The sequence below is a fragment of the Cryptomeria japonica genome, chromosome 5 (genome assembly GCF_030272615.1).
Source record: "Cryptomeria japonica chromosome 5, Sugi_1.0, whole genome shotgun sequence".
In the NCBI taxonomy this organism is placed as follows: domain Eukaryota; kingdom Viridiplantae; phylum Streptophyta; class Pinopsida; order Cupressales; family Cupressaceae; genus Cryptomeria; species Cryptomeria japonica.
Genome location: NC_081409.1, coordinates 738,726,529 through 738,744,533, shown reverse-complemented (window position 1 = coordinate 738,744,533; position 18,005 = coordinate 738,726,529).

Sequence of the window (18,005 nt, the reverse complement as noted above, 5' to 3'; positions counted from 1 at the left end):
ACACACTTTTCTTTGAGTCATTTTGAGTCTAAACACTTACAAACATTGAGTCCTCATCAACATTGTGTCCTCTTATCACAAAAAATAGTCAAAAATTCAGATTTGGTCACAACAAACAACTTCACAAATTGGAAAAATTTATAGTCCAACAAACAAGAGCAATCAGTTTCAAAATTCTTGAGCTTCCTAGGTTATCTCTTCAGGTTTCATCTAGAATTCATCCTGTCTTTGGGTCTCACAAAGTCCATCATTCCTTTACACCTTACATTACATTCACATTTGTCTAAACTTGAGTCAAAAGGTCACTTGCTTGTCCTCATCATACTTTGTCAACACATTACATACAACAACATTTTGCTAAGTGGTCCCTCATCAAGGTCTATCACCTTTGGGTCTCATTTGGTCTTACTTAGAGTCAAGGTCAACTTACCTCATTAAGAGAAAATATCATCTCTTTGGAAGTCACACCTACTCTACTACATACATACTTGGTCTTACACTTTAGACATTGCAAGTACACCTTAGATTCATTTATATTCCATCCAACTCTTGGTCTTCCATACTCTTTTCATCTTCATCTAGTCTCACACATCTTGGTCAATACCTAGTTCATGGTTGAAACCGTTCCCAAAAATCTAGGAGAGAAGATAAAAAGGCTCAGGAGTCCGCAAACATGAGTGCCTATGAGTATGATAATGATGTCTTTTTCAATTCTGATCATACCACATTACCTGACATGGATGCCAACAAAAACATTCCAAATATTGAGAACATGGACACTACAAACAACAATGATACACACAATGACAATATGGACAACATTTCAGTACATTCAATAGAAGTGGAAGACTCCATTATGGATCCCCGTTTCAATTGATTGGTTGAGGAAACAATGAGGAGAGATAGACAATACTTCTTACAAGTCATGGCATAAAGTGGAGCCAAGATTCCTCATGATTTTGACATGTCTCAAATAATGGAACATCGACCTTTGCAACAACCTCACCCCAACATGGATCAAAGGAGGCCTAATAGTAGAGGAAATAGAGGACCACATATGGTGCCTAAATCACCATCATCCTTGTTTCAAAAACCTAAGGTCCTGCATACACATGGTCAAGCATATGATACTCACCTTCGTAGACTATTATGGAAGTCTTATGCAGAAAAATATACTAAATCACATACCAATGCTAAGGACCAACCATCAAAGTAATTGGATATCTAAAGGCATGATCAAAATTTGGACACAAGGAAACCCCGCGTCAAATTTGGGGGCAACACACTAGAACAAACTCATGACATGCCTGTAGAGTATGTTATACATGGACAAAATGGATATTTAATTCCTCATCATGACTCTATACCAAGCGGTCCCTATACGCAAAATCATTATAGACCTCCTCCATATGAACATGTGTATGATCAATATCATCCATATATGCAGTATGCTCCTCTTCCACCTAGTGGCTCAGGCATTGGATATGGTCAAAGAAGTCGATCTCCACCTAAGAACAATTTGGAGCAGTAAATTAAGAACTTACAAAAGAAAATGGAGGACATGAATACACTGAAGCCAACTTACACAATGAGAGACATATGTCCCTATCCATTTGACAAAATCATTCGAATGCCTCCATTTCCTACACACTTTGTGACACCTAAGTTTGATAAGTACAGGGGAAAAGAGGATCCTAAGGCACATATAAGAAATTTTTTCACAGCTTGCATTGAGGTAGGAGCAGAAGAGACATATTTGATGAGATTATTCCCACAAAGCTTAGGTGATCAAGCTATGGAATGGTTCTCTCAACTTCCACCTAGAATTAAGTCATGGGGTGACTTAGCAGAGGCATTTATCCAACATTTCTCATACAACATAGAGACAGGCATATCAGTCACTACTTTGTGCAACACCAAGCAAAAGGATGGTGAGTCTTTTTCATCATTTTTACAAAGATGGAGGAATCTAGCTCGCGCATGCTCTTGTGAAATTCCACAAAAAAAATGGTAGAGATGTTCAGCCAAAATGTTAACAAAGACATTGGTTATGACCTAAGAAAAGATTGCTTGTTCACCTTCAAGGATGCCATTGAAAAAGGATTAGCAACAAAGAAAGTCTTAATTGAGCAAGGCATCATCAAAATATTCAAATAAAACAAAGATGACTTTAAAGGAAAAGATAAGCCAAGATTTTGGATTAAAAACAAGAACACAATCAATGATGGTGTTGTTGATGCCAATACAGGATGACCCAAAATCATTTTTTCGGGATCAAGCTCTACAAACAATTAGGTGAATACTCAAACAACTTCAAAATCATGAAGGAAGTACACCCCATTGGGAGAACCACTTGAATCATCTTTCAAGAAGCTAGTGGAAAATAAAATAGCAATTCCAAAATTTGCCTCCATATGAGCCAAAGGTTAAACCAAATTGGTGGAATGATGATGAGTATTGTGAATTTCATAACAGCAAGGGCCATAAGATAAGAAATTGTCATCGATTGAAGAACATCATACAAGATCTCATTGATAGAGGTGACATTGAGATTGATGGACACTCATCCAATCAAGAACATAAAATGTTTACAAAACCATTCCCAAAACATGACAAGCGAAAAGCCAAAGCCACAGATGACCAGACCAACTATACTAGAGAATCCTGTAAATATGATTCAACTGTCAATCACATTTCAATGGACAATTATGTCTCTACCATTATCATCAAGGACAAAACGCTTGAGAATTCTACCCAAAGACCCAAAATTGTCCTAAAAGGAATTGGATCTTCTTCCGAACCTACCTCTGAATGTAATGTTACAACTCATCAAGGTAAATTCACTTTGCAAGGTGCTCCAACTAAAACTACTGCTTCCTCATCAACCAAACCTGAGTATGACCTTGTAGAACAGTTAGGGAAGATAGCCATGCTTATCTCAATCCTTGAGCTCTTACACATATCCCCCGCACATAAAGCCATTCTTGACGAAACTTTGAGAGCCACTTGCATCCCCACCAATCTGAATGTGGACTAGTTTCAAGCCATGGTGGGATACCTTTCTGTTCCACACTCCCTTACATTCACAGAAGCTGACAACACCTCCGTGAGCCAACCACATAATGTACCTTTACACATTGAAGCCTTTCTACACAAACACCAAATAAAATGAGTCCTAATAGATAGAGGAGATGGTCTTAACATATGTACTTTGAACACAATAATACAATTGGGATATTTAGATAAGGCTTTGAATTCTATAAATAAATTACCATTAAGGCATATGATGATGAGGAGTGCGCATCCAAGGGCACAATCACCTTACCTCTCAGATTTGGGCCAGTTACAAAAGATGTGGTTTGTCAACTCCTAGACCTTGATCTCACATACAACATACTCTTGGGATGCCCATGGATTCATGAAATGAGAGTTGTTCCCTCAACATATCATCGATGTATCAAGTTTCCACACAATGGAGTTGAAGTGACCATCAAAGGTGATCAAAATTAGTTCATATATTGCAACAATCTACAATCAAGATCAGAAATAACAATCCCAATCAATCGAGAAGTTGTTCCATCTTCAGCATATGTGGATCCAGAATCATTGAAAGCTTCTACATCAAAACAAACAGAGATCAAAGAAAAATTCAATATTAAAGACATGGGATGTGGTGAGTATATCTTTCATGTTGATCAACTCCCACTATATCCTAAGGTATGCAACCAACCAGAACAACCTACAAACAAGTTGCAATGCCATGGAATTGGGTTTGAACCACCTAGTGTTGTGGATACTAAGTTTGAATGTGAATCTCCTCTAGTGGTGCAAGCAGCTCTTGATATCAATAGTCCTAAGAGTGGTTCCAACAAAGAATTTATTGAGTGTATCACCAACCCTCTTGAGAACTCACATAGCCTTACCATTTTATCCACTCATTCCATTTCCACTCCTCTCCTAGACTTGGATCAACAAGAATTAAAAAATCCCTTACTAATTGGGGATCAAAAATAAAGCTTTGAAAAGAAAAATCCAAAAGTTAAAAATAAAGAAAAGTCCTTTAGTCCAAATCAAAATCAAAATCTATTAGAGTCTAAAAAAATAAAAGTCAAAGATAAAAATCCTATGAAAGAAAAAGAGCTAGAGATGATCTCCCCTAATATCAAAATAACTGGGGGAAAAAGTTCTAAAATTTCAAGTCAAAAAGCATACTTGTTGATCCTAAGTATCCATCATACTATCCTACTTTCACTTCTTTTTGCAATCACAAACCTTCATAACTCATCCTCTTGTTTTGCACATCCTTTCACTTTCGGCGATACATCAGAGACCTTTAATGGAGCTTCCTCGAAGGAATTTGTTATCAGGGATGACCAAACTTCTTTAGGTGACACACATATGGGCCTACGTAGTTCACACACTAGTAATTATATCATAGTTCCTTCATCAAGGAAGATAGTCACTTGAGCTACACATCATTCAGTCAAGGAACAATTCAGCTACAATTATAAGATAAAGCCTCGCACATTTGAGGTAGGTGACTTAGTTCTAAAAGAAAACCCTAAGAATCAGTAAGACAGATAGAAGAAGGGCAAGTTCCAACCAAATTGGCTTGGTCCTTACATCATCACAACAACTTATGGATCCAGTGCATATTAGCTTTCAACTCTAGATGGTGAACCTTTGGAGGATCCTATCAATAGCATGCACCTTCACAGGTTTTACACATAGCTCTTTAGAGTATCGTAAATCAAAAACTTCAAAAAAAAAAAAAAAAAAATATACAAAAAAAAAAAAATCATAAAAATAAAAAATTGTTACTTGGTGAAAACCTGGCAAACAGGCACCTTGTGACACAAAAAAATTGAAAACTAAAAAAAGCAAAGAGAAATAAATTCATCCAATGGTGAAAACCACTTCGGTGGTGCCCTGGGCAAGTACCATGGTGAAAACCAAGTCACTGGCACCATGTGTAGAGACATTGCTCCTCCCTCCTTCAGGATTCAATCTCATCCTTTCACTTTACACACACTCACAACCTCTTCATCCATAATAAACTTACCGATTCCCATCATGGCTTGTTGTTGATCTACCTAAGATTGGTTAGCCATTAATAATAATCCCTCCTTCTCACCCCTTTCCATCCATAATAAATCAGCTCCTATATGTGGCTAAGGCAAATCCTACATCTAGTGATGGGTGCAGAACTGAAAGCATCACACATTCCAAGGAGTACAGTTTCTTGCATTTTTTCTTCAGTCTATCCATGCACAATCCATAATAAAGCAACATTTGCATCGCCAATCCACAATAAAGTATCAGTTGCATGGATTCAGTCAGTTTCAGATGAGACAAAACAACAACAATGGGCTTCAACAAATCAAATCTTTCAGCAGACTCAACAACATTATAGTTCAGTGCTATCTATAATGACCACAATAAAATAAACTTATACAAGTGACAAGAGACACTAAACTTGAGGACTATAGTGGATGTTGGTGTCGAGTCTTGGTTTTCTTATGTTTTGGTGACATGTCTTTTAGCTTTTCCTGGATGTCTCTGACTAGAGATTATATCTCCAGGATGTCTTTGACTAGAAAGGTGAGGATGGAGTATCATCACCTATTTTACTTTGCTGCCTAAGGATTGTCTCTTTGTAATGCTATGAATTTTTCAAGGATATGAGGACACTGTGAGTCAAGTGTGAACTGGGGCATTCCTTGTTTGTGACTACAATGGATGTTGGTGTCGAGTGTTGGTTTTCTTTTGATTTTATCTTTTGGTGACATGTCTTTTAGCTTTTCTAGGATGTCTCTGCTAGAGATTATATCTCTAGGATGGCTTTGACTAGAAAGGCAAGGATGGGGTATCATCACTTATTTTTCTTTTTTGTCTGTGGATTGTCTCTTAGTAATGCTATGACTTATCCAAGGATATGAGGACACTATGAGTCAAGTGTGAACTGGGACATTCCTTGTTTGTGATTGTCTGATCTCCATGCAAATGGGTACAATGACTTTCTAGATTGAACATATATCTAGATTGTCATAACCTATTTTGCCATAACAAAGCTCAATGATGATAATGCACAAGAAGGTCTTTCACTTCCATATCTTCGATCTTCCATCCCCCTTTCTTGATTGACCTCCATCTTCCTTATTCAGTCTATGTAGCCCGCTATCACACGACTGAGTATATTGACAACCCAAAAATATTTGCATTTCATGTAGTTTGCACCTGCATTACCATATATTAAGGATTTCATGCATACATATAGATATCACAATTACATCACATCCTGCACACAACACATGTTAGCTCATTTTATATTTTCATCATGTAAATAGTTATTTGCATTGCCACATATTAGCATTTCATACACTCACATTTGCATAACATATAAAACATAAAAGAACAAAAATATTGTATTTCATCATACGTATTTGCATCCATATCATAAGAATCACATAGAAACATACATCACATAGGTACACATGAATATAGTTGCCGCAAGGATGGATCATCTCATATATATAATCATAAGTGTCATGATACAATGATGTCAAAATACATATGGCTACAATCACTCAAAGGTGTCATCATACAAAATGGTACAAAAACTGATACATAGGAAGCCCTCTAAGGCTATGATGAACTCCCTCCCTTGGAACCAACTAGCCTAGACAGAGCCTGAACCCTAAAAGGACCTGTCCCAGGATCATCTTTCATGTCTCCTCTATCTAGTGGTGGTGGAGGACCCATGACCCCACCACTAGATGCCTATCTCCTGTCTATCCCTCCACTGGTCGTTGTAGTCCGCAATGGTCTCCGAAAGCTCCTAGCCCACTACTCTGGTGGTACTACTCCATAGTACAGGTCTCTCCAATAGCCTATATCCTCCCTAGCTTGTAGAACATAGGGATATCCAGCCCCTGTGTCCTCTGATTCCTGCCTCCCTACCCTCAGTGTTGTCTCAACCTCTGTATAGCACTAAATATCTTGATCCCTCTCCCACTCATTGTCCCTCAACTATGTCCTGAGTCTAGTTGTATCCCTCTCCAGATCTTGGATCTCATGTGCTTGTCTCTGGCAGATCTCCCTCAAGGATAATAGCTCATCCTCCTCCTCTCCTCCCCCATCCCATAGCCAACCCTCATGTCGCCCTATCTAGACAGAGGAACCCACTGATCACTCCTGCCAATATTGCTGGTAGTGCCAATCCTATCTATGTCATGGTGTCCCACACCACATTTCCAACCCTTGTCTCCAATCCTGGATCCTGAAGCAGTCATCTCAGTGCATCCCTATCTCCCTCTTGATCATAAAGAACTAACTCCCCATCGATCAGGATCCTCAGTATCTTGTATACATCCTCTAAGGTGACTGTCATCTCACCCATTGACAAATGAAAAATGCAAGTCTCTGAGTGCCATCTCTCAGCTAGTGTAGTCAGCAATCCCATGTGCACCCGAAACTAAGGTACATACATGATATATCTCAAGCCCATGGCCTCAATTGCTGCTCTATCCTCAAGTGTTAGTTGTGCTCGTAATCTCTGAGTCGACGAGAATCTCACTCATGACTCCAACATAGGTAGGTCCTCCTGCAATCAAGTAAATCAACTATGTTAGTCAAAGTGGCACTCCATGTTCATCATAAAGTGTTGCTTTTTTTATCCTAGTGGCACTCCCTGTTCATCACAAAGTTTTTCTTTTTATTCTAGTGGTACTCCTTGTTCATCACAAAGTACTACATTTTTGCAGTCCCTATTCATCACAAAGTGCTACTCTTTTCGGTACTCCTTGTTCATAACAAAGTACTATATTTTGGCATTCCCTGTTCATCACAAAGTGCCTTGTTCTATCCTATCTTAGGGTCTCTTCTTTAGTATATCCTCTTGAGTAGTTTCCTGATTGGCAACGTATGTTCTATCAAATAATTGTCAATCCTAGCCCAATCTGCTATCCTAGTCTTCCTTAGAGGACCTGCTTGAGTGTATCCTCTCAGCAGCTTATCCAATCGACAGAGTATGTTCATCATAGAACTGTCGATTTGGCCTTAAATACATAAACGCGCCTTCATGATGTAAACGCGCTTACAAACTATATAAACGCGCTTGGCACAAACACATACGTGCCTGGCACCAGCACAAATGTGCCTTGACATTTTCCCCTCGCTTGACATTTTTCTCTAGATACCTAGAGTGCATTTATTGCTCTACCTAACATGCATTTGTGACAACAATTAATGCGACAAAGTACAAGGAGGTTTTGTGGTACATATCCACTCTCCTGCATCTATTGGCCTCTGATATCAACGAACACGATTGAATCTATGTATAAATGCCATCATTACTGACTGCTCTCTGCTCTCTTCGCACTCTGATCTCCTAGGTGTGTGGACTACTATGAGGATGTTTTCCCTTGTAGTCTATCTTATAGACTACCCTAGCCCTAGTCTCCCATGTCAGCCTTCTTTATCCCATGACTCTGTCAATCTATCATATCCAGTCAGTCCATTCTAGCCTTTCTTTCTTATCAAGAGATTGTTTGTGATCTTTCTAGACATTTTCATCCAATCTCTCGAGGGGTCATATCATCTCCCATCTTGGGGCAACTTTGTATTAGTTCATCTTATCTTCTTTGATACAACGCGACAAGCTGTATTGTCTCAAAGAGAGGCAAAATGTAGACACCTAAAATTGTCTTGTCTAATTAAATAAATATCTTTATTTATTTAATTACTTTAGCCTAATTCTTCTATTAATTAAATCAATATTTATTTATTTAATTAAGTCATTTATCCTCTTCTAGCCTCTTTCTCATTTAAATAAATACTTTTATTTATTTAAATTATCCTTTTCCTAAATTAAATAAATACTTTTATTTATTTAATTGATCCCACTTCCTCTATTAATTAATTAAATATTTATTTATTTAATTAATTCATTAACTTTTTCTACCCATGACACATGTCATTCATTTCTTAATTCCTGCACTACCTACCCTCTCATTATTTTCTTATTTTCTGTACCTGCCCTCTAATCCTAGCTGATCATTTATCTTTTACACCTCTTAATCTTATCCCTCCATTTTTTTATAGTGTATTATATATAAGGAAATTCTTCTTTCATTATCAACCCTAATCAACCTAATCATTCAATTTAACTACTAATCACCTAACTATTCTAGCATTCAAACTTTCATATGTGATCAAACCTACTTGCAACCACATTTTCGTTCTTTGTTGAGCTCTTGTGCACACATAAAATCTGAGAGAAAATATATCAAGCAAGATAAATGGAGATAGGAAGAATGGAGATTCAAGCCCTATTGAACATGTGATGGTATAATCTTTGTGATTTCATTTAATTTGCATTGTCTTAGGTAATCTTCATATGTTATGGTGGATCTTTGTTGTTGTTAGGCTATGGTTTTGTGGTTGAATTCGTTTAGTATTTCAATATTATTGTTTCCACTTTCACCATAAACAGTTATTGCTTGTTTATTTTGATAATGGTTACGAACAAAGATTAAGGAAGATGGTTCATTGGTGCAGGAGCACTCGGGCATGTGGACAATCAGCACTGCCCAAAAATAAAAAAGAAATTCTAATTAGTTTGTTTCAGTTTGGTTTGATTGGTTTCTTTAACAATTTTGCAGAGCTTCATATTTGTCGAGCCCTATGTTCTCTACGACCTCAGGGAATCTTGCCAATGGGAGTATGGTAGGGAACGAAAGTTCATAAGAGAGATATCTTTGCTAGAAATGCTCTTGTAGATATAAGTGTTAATTGTGGGAGCATGGGTTATGGATGCCTTTGAATAGGGCATACAATGCATGATAGAAGTTTTGAAACAAAGTTTCGTCATCCATCGAAGGATAATGGAAAGCGGATTTTAGTTATATGTTGAAGTTGTGCCCACCCTAATTTGTATGTATGTAAAATAGATTTTTACAAAATGATTTCAATACTTTAAAGAAACTGTATTTAGAAGGTGTAAAAGAAAATTCTGCAAGCATTTTTACTGCCTATAGAAGCTTTGGAATAGGGTGCGACATCACTCAAAGTGCACTGATTCTTGTTTAGTAGACATGTATGCAAAATGTAGAAACAAAAGAGTGTGTATTTGATAGAATGCTAGATGTTTCTTATGTCAGGTAGACAGTATGAATATATTTCATAATACAAATACATGCTTCTTGTAGGAGCATCCTAGTTCCTAGCAATCTTGCATCAATCAAAAATATTTCTTTTTATGCTTCTCGGATTTGACTCTCCAAACCTATGGAGTTGGATTTTTCTTGAAGATTTGATCATCTTCCTTTTTCCCAAACCGTGGAGTATTTGGATCATTTTTCGGCAAGTTATTGTGACCAATTTGCATGACAGTTTTCCTGTTAACTGGTTGCTTGTTCTATTACTGGTTGCCTTGACTTATTTGGATTGGTGATCTATCAGATCCTTTCCATAGGTTGAAGAGCCCTAAACATTGATTCTAATGTTCTTTGGTGTGTGGCTGACCTTCCCTCTGATTCTCACTTTGCCCTTTGGATTTTTTGAAATAATTTCTTTGGCAGAGGTTGACCTTGTTAGTTTTATATGTTAGGTCTTGTTCTTTGAGTTTTGATCCCTTTTTGAGCCAACTGGATCCCCTTTAATTGTATAAATCATTTTATTAGAGCTTTAGAATGAATTCAAGAAGTTAGACAAAACATAGAAGATAGATCTTGAGATTTGGGGTTTCGATTATGACCTGTTTTGTATTTGGAGCATGTTTTAGCAGGCTTGTGAACCGGTTTCTGTAACCTGGTTATTACCGGTTGATTGTAATCAATTTTCATGATATAATTCAGTCTATTTTGCATTGTATCCATCATTCCCTTGTGTTTTCGTTATGTTTACTCTTGCTAACTAGTCCAAACTTATATTTTTGAGGTCCCTCCTAGTCGCTGACTACACCAAGTGGTATCAGAGCGATTTCATTCTAGAGATTGTGTTGTCCTAATAGATTTTGTTATGAGGTTGCAGATTATGGATCCGACTTGCAGCTGCAGAGGATTGGCATGAAGATGGTGTGAAGAGGATATAGGAATGGTGGAGCATGTAGGAATGCAGACCCTACTATGATGGAAATGTTGTGAGGAATTGCACCTGGGTTAGAAGCCATTGATACAACACAAAGAAGAGGCTGACATATTGAAGATGTAAGTGAAGAAGAAGAAGAAGCCTTGGTGGATCAAGTAAATCCACCGACAATCAATCCAGATGAAGAGAGGTTTTTGAGGGCTTTGAGTAGGGCAAATACTAAAACACATTTTACCCCACCAGAATATGATGAAAACTTGGGTTCAGATGAATTGATGGATTGGATCTTGGAGATGGAAAAATATTTTGATTTTTCAGAATGACACAGATGAAAAGAAGGTGAAGTGTGCTTGTAATCAATTGAAATGTCATGCATCTCTTTGGCAGGAACATTTACAAGTTGATAGACAAAGGAGAGGTAAAGAGAAGATGAAAACATGGGATCAGATGGTTGCAAAGTCAAAATCAAAGTTTATGCCAACTGATTATCAAGTGAATCTATCCTGGAAGTTGTAGAATTTGAAGCAGAAGGAATCTAGTGTGAAGGAATATAACTATGTATTCTACAAGTTGAATATCAGATCAGGACATGTTGGTGACAAAGTTGAAGAAGTTGCTAGATACCTGAATGGATCGTAGATGTATATACAAGATGAACTTGGTTTGATCAAGTTGTAGAGTGATGACGAAGCTTACCAGTATGCCTTGAAAGTGGAGGAGAAGCTAGACAAAACACATGAGTAGACACAGAGAGGGAGAGGTGGAAGATTTACTAGAGGAATATGTCAAGGAGGAAGAGGATATACCAAAGGAAGGGGTACCTATATAGGTCACAACAAGGACAAGGAAGTAAGAAAAGATGGTAGCTCATACCAAAAGGATTATAGAAATTTCTACCGGAGAAGAGAACCTAATGGTTACCGGTATGAGACTTTTGGAAAAGATGATAGAAGACAGGACAAGAAATTTTTTAGAGGCACATGCTTTAAGTGTGGAGGAGAAGCAAATTGCCCATTCGAATGTAAGAAAATAGAGAATACCAGAAGAATAGTAGTAGTGGAAGAAAGCCCCACCAAATCAACTAACAAACCGAAAGATGAAGAACTATTGATGATGAGGAGAATTTTATGTCATAGCGGAGAAGATGAGGAGCCCTTGGACAGGAGGAATTTGTTCAAGACCAGATGTAAGTTGTCTGATAAGTGTTGTAAAGTTGTTATTGATAGTGGTAGTTCTGATAACCTTGTTTTTGAGGAGATGGTGAATAAGTTAAACATGGAAAGATTGAAACACCTTAAGCCCTATCAGATAGCATGGATTGATGATGAACATAAGTTGTTAGTAAGTGAGCAATGTTTGGTAAAATTGAAAATTGAGAATTATCATGATGAAGTCTTGTGTGATATTATGCCTATGTATATTTGTCACCTTTTGTTGGGTAGACCATGGTAGTTTGATAGGCATGGAATATATGATGGGAGGAAGAACATATACACTATTGTGGAAAAAGGGATGAAGTAAGTCATGTTACCCTTGGAGGAGCCTTTGAAGAGTGAAGTTTGTATGAATGCTAGAATGCTAGAATTTGTTTGGTGGATGGAAGGAAATTCCTGGATGGAATGAGACATGAGATTGTGTGTTTTGCCTAGGTTCCTAAGAAGACTAAGAACCTAGAACCTGAAGAAGAAGAACTGGAAGAGATAAAAGAGTTGTTGATAGAATATGAAGACATCATTTGAGATCATGTGGTTGAGGGATTACCATCAATAAGAAGTATCAGTCATTGTATAGATGACCTAATTCTCAGAGCTAGTTTATCTAAAAGAGATGCACATTGAATGACACCGATAGAGAATGAAGAGTTGAATAGACAAGTGCAGAAGTTGTTGAGGAAAGGTTTGATCAAGAAAAGTCTAAGATCCTGTGCAGTACCTACAATGTTAGTACCTATAAAGAATGGAGAATGGAGGATGTGTACTCATTCTAGAGCAATAAAAAAAATCATAGTGAAATATTGGTTTCCTCTGCCTAGGATGGATGACATAATGGACTGTTTGAGCGGAGCCAAATACTTTACAAAGATAGATTTGAAGAGTGGATATCAATAGATCAGGATCAGAGAAGGAGATGAGTGCAAGACATCATTCAAGATAAATGAAGGACTGTATGAATGGTTAGTGATGCCTTTTGGGTTAGCTAATGCACCGAGTACTTTCATGAGGTTAATTAATGAGGTACTGAAAAAATTCTTGGGTAAGTTTGTTATTGTTTATTTGAATGACATTTTAATTTTCAGTAAGACAAAAGAAGAGCATTTGTTGCATTTGAGACAAGTTTTGCAGAGGTTGTGAGAAGAGAAGTTGTTGATAAACCTAAAGTTGTGCACTTTCATGAAGGAAGAGTTAGTCTATTTGGGACTTCTGATATTTGTTGATGGATTGAAGATGTACTGTGAGAAAGAGAAAGCAATGTTTAAATGGCCTACAATAGAAAGAATTGGAGAGTAAGATCATTTCATGGATTGGCTAGTTTCTATCAAAAGTTTATCAGAAATTTCAGTTCTATTTGTAGCCCTATGACAAAAGAAGAGCATTTGTTGTATTTGAGACAAGTTCTGCAGAGTTTGAGAGAAGAGAAGTTGTTGATAAACCTGAAGTTGTGCATTTTCATGAAGGAAGAGTTACTATATTTGGGACTTGTGATATTTGTTGATGGATTGAAAATGTACCCTGAGAAAGTGAAAGCAATGGTTAAATGGGCTACACTGGAAAGCATTGGAGAGGTAAGATCAGTTCATGGATTGGCTAGTTTCTATCGGAAGTATCATAAATTTTAGTTCTATCCGTAGTCCTATGAAAAAAGAAGAGCATTTGTTGCAATTGAGACAAGTTCTGCAGAGGTTGAGAGAAGAGAAGTTGTTGATAAACTTGAAGTTTTGCATTTTCATGAAGGAAGAGTTAGTCTATTTGGGACTTGTGATATTTGTTGATGGATTGAAGATATACCCTGAGAAAGTAAAAGAAATGATTAAATGGCCTACACTGGAAAGCATTGGAGAGGTAAGATAATTTCATGGATTGGCTAGTTTCTATCGAAACTTTATAAGAAATTTCAATTCTATTTGTAGCCCTATGACTTAGACAATGAGAGGGGATAAGAAGGAATTCAAGTGGACTAAAAAAGTAAACAAAATTTTTGATCTATTGAACTGGGAAGTGACTGGCAATCCTGTGTTAGCTTTACCATATTTCAACAGTATTTCAAGTTGATTCTGATGCAAGTGGAGCAACAATTGGAGCAATCTTGAGTCAAGAAAGGAGAGCAGTATCTTATTTTAGTGAGAAGTTGAATGATGTGCGAAGGAGATATTCAATGTATGATCATGATTTTTATACCACAGTTCAAGCCTTGAAGAAGTGGAGACACTACTTGTTGCCTAAGGAGTTTGTGTTGTACACGGATCATCAAGCTTTGTAGTATTTGGACTGTCAAAGTAAGCTGAATCAGAGACATATGAGATGGGTAGAATTTTTCCCTACAATAATTCAGTGAGCAGGAGTACTAGAAAGACACCTTTTGAGATAGTTATCGGAGCACACCCTAGAGGTATATCAGAGTTAAGAGATATCAACAATGAAAACCAGAGAAGTTTAGAAGCAAAAAACTTTAAAGATCACATGGCAGCCTTGCATATTCAGGTTAAACAACATTTGGATGAAATGAACAACAAGTACAAGGAGAAAAAAAATGAGAAGAGAAGACATAAGTAATTTGAAGTTGGTGAGAAAGTGATGGGATATCTAAGAAAAGAGAGATTCCCAATTGGAACCTATAACAAGTTGTAGATGAGGAAATTTGGCCCTTGTAAGATCTTGAGGAAATTCAGTTATGAAAATACATATGAAGTAGAGTTACCAAATGATTTAAGTATCTCACTTATATTCAATATTGCAGATCTACATCAATATCATGACCCCGGATTCAGTGAAGGAAATATAGAAAATTTGGAGAAACAGTTGCCTTGGAAGGAACCAGATCAGATTGAAGAAATTTTGGATAGTAGGATTAGTAGTAGTACCTAGAGCAGTCAGTATAAGGAGTATCTTGTGAAGTGGAAAGGCATACTAGTGGAAGATTCATCTTGGATTTCTCAGGAAAAGGTAGACCATCTTGGTTTCCCTCTAACACCAGAAAAGTGGGAGACTCACTTTTTTTCAACAACCCTGGATGTCTGATGCAGGATCATCTCCGGTTCTTAGCAATCTTGCATCAACCATAAATATTTCTTTGTATTTTCTAGTTTCAACATTTCTTTCTGTGCTTCCCATATTTGGCTCACTGGAGCCTATGGAGTTGGATTTTCCTTGAAGACTTGATCATCTTCCTTACTCCCTAATCGTGGAGCATTTGGATCATTTTCTGGAAAGTTATCACTATCAGTTTCCATGATAGTTTTCTAATTACCGGTTGCTTTCTTTGTTACCGATTGTCTGGATCTATTTGCATTATTGATCTACCAGATTCTTTCCATAGCTTTTGGAGACCTGAGCATTGATTCCAATGTTCGTTGGCGTGTGGCCAACCTTCCCTTTGATTCTCACTTCGTCCTTTAGATTTTCCAGAGGAATTTATTTTGTGGAGGTCGACCTTGTTGGTTTTACATGTAAAGTCTTGTTCTTCGGATTTTGATCCCCTTTGGGCCGATTGGATCCCCTTGGATTGTATAAATCATTGTAATAGAGCATTAGAATGCATCCAATAAGTTAAACTTAACATAGAAGATTGATCTTGAGATTTGGGGTCCTGGTTGTGACTTGTTTTGTATTTTGAGCATGTTTAAGGAGGCTTGTGGGCCAGTTTCTATAACCCGGTTGTTACCGATTGATTGTAATAATTTTTTATGGTATAATTTAGTTTGTTTTGCATTGCCTCCATCATATAATTTTATTTCCATTGTGTTTACTCTTGTTGATCATGGCTGATCTCCTTGACATCCCTCCTAACCAGTGACTGCACCAATGAGGGAGCTCGCTTTGGCCGTGATGTCGAAGTTGAAATAAGAATTAATAGAATTCATGCCTATGTTCTCGTTAGAGTTGTTGGTAGTTTGACAAATAATGCCTCAAATCTTATCAAAATTGGAATTGGAGGTGAATGGAGAACAATTGATGCACATTTAATTAAGTTTCAAGTCAAAATCTAGAAAGCCAATAGTCAAAGGAAGATAAATGTAAGTCGATGGAGATAAGGGGAGACAAAACTTGTGATTTATAGGATCACTTCAATAGTGAATGGACTTTTTTTAAGTGTGTTTAGGTCTGTAGGTTCAGAGCAATGTGAATAAAGAGGCCTTGAGAAGAATCAACTCAATTAAGAAAGTATGAGTTATCAGCCAATTTTGGAAAATTTGAGTGTTGGATGTTAGTTTGTTAGCTTGGACAGCTGTTTGTCCATTTGCTAAATAATTAGTAAATAATTGTTTGCTAACAAATGTATTTAGAGTTCAAACAATTTTTATTAATTATTTGACTCTTTTTAGAAGCTTCTAGCAACCAATTTGGTTAGGGTTGTTTAGTTGTTTTTAATCTCAGCCGTTGATTGAGAATTAATCTTGGCCATTGGTTTTCCAATGAGAGTAGCATATAAGGGGGTCAAGGGGCAGTTGGAGAAGAAGGAATTGTGTGGAGAAACTTGCAGTGTTAGCAAGGGCGTAGTGATAGCGTTGGGATAGTAGTGGGGTGGAATCTCAGTAGGAGAAATTGGGAGTTCGTTGAAGCTCTACTAGTAACAGGCAAGCCGTATTTGTATCTCTTAATTTGCTGAAGTTTTAATATAGTTCTCATCTGCAGTACTGGTTTTCCCTTCAGGGTTTTTCCAGGGACAATTATCCAAAAATATTGTGTTCATTGTGTTGTGCATTTATATGAGTTTGTGAAATTGTCGTTGTGTTATTTTCCAATATTTGTTGCTCAAATAATCTATCAAAGATAGGAGGATAATAATTAGTAACTGTAATAGATTTTTCACATGGTATCAGAGCTTCATTAAGGGTAGAAGAGATATACCATAGGCGAAGGAAACTAAGGGTTTATAAAACCTAGTTTAACCTCTTTAGAATTTTTATTTTCTTTAACCTTTGAGATGGCCTCAGTTGGTTTAAGAGATCAGGACAAATTGGATGGAGCCTCTAATTTTGGTGTCTGGAAAGCCATAATTTCTTTATTGCTAGAAGAGAATGGTATCAAGGAATATGTTACCACTATTGTGATTGTAGCTTCAGATCCATTACTGCTTGTGGCATAAAAGAAGGATGATTCCAAGGTGAGGAGGCTAATCCTTGATGGTGTTAAGGACCATATAGTTCCACATATTACAAAGTTAGATACTGCAAAGAAGATGTGGGATGCCATTCTGAATCTATACCAAAATGCTGCCACTAATCGGAAGCTAATTCTCAGAGAAAAACTGAGGAATACCCGAATGAATAAGGGAGAAGACATGACGAGTTACCTCACCAGACTCAGACTTGTCAAGGATGAGTTAGCGGTTGTTGGAGATAAACCAAGTAATAATGAGTTGGTACGGATAGCCCTAAATGGGTTTTCTAAGCAGTGGGATGTCTTTGTTCAAGTTGTTAATGGACGAGACACCTTACCAAGTTGGGATCGACTTTGGAGTGACTTCACTCAGGAGGAGCTTAGACTAAGTCTTGTCAATGGAGCCAACAATAAGAGTCAGAAAAGTGAGGTAGAACAGGAGAACGTTGCCCTAGCGGGTAAAGGAAAAACAAAGAAGGGGTCTAGCAAAGGATCAAATCTACAAGGTGAGAAGAAGAAGAAACACTTGTCGAAGATCAAGTGCTACGACTATCACGAGTTTGGCCACTATGTCAGCGATTGCCCAGAAAGGAAGAAGAA